Raw genomic sequence first — 359 nt, 5'->3', positions numbered from 1 at the left:
CCCCGAACACCGAACCGCTGACCCGGCGCCTCTAACCCGGTGGTCGGGACCCACCCGCAGCCCCGCGGGACCCATCGCGCCGGGCGGGAGCCTCTCCCCCCTTTCCCCGGACCGGGACGCCGTGAGCAGCGGGTGCCGGGATGCCCGCCCGCACCCCGGCAACAGACGCCTCCACGGGAGAAGGCGACGGCACCGCGGGGGGCAGCACCCGCCTGCCTTTGCCCTGCGCCATGGCGGGGGGACACGGGACGGACACACACGCCCTCCCCGCCTTGGGTGGGCGCCTCTGTCGCGACACTGAGAGGCGGTGAAGGGACGCGCCGCCGCTGTCCGGCTGCTTTGGGGACCCCCGAGGCGGG

Source organism: Haliaeetus leucocephalus, unplaced genomic scaffold (assembly GCF_000737465.1).
Source record: "Haliaeetus leucocephalus isolate CR32 unplaced genomic scaffold, Haliaeetus_leucocephalus-4.0 Scaffold120, whole genome shotgun sequence".
Classification (NCBI taxonomy): Eukaryota; Metazoa; Chordata; class Aves; order Accipitriformes; family Accipitridae; genus Haliaeetus; species Haliaeetus leucocephalus.
The sequence above is the reverse complement of the archived record's forward strand: the minus strand, read 5'-3'. Positions refer to the sequence as shown.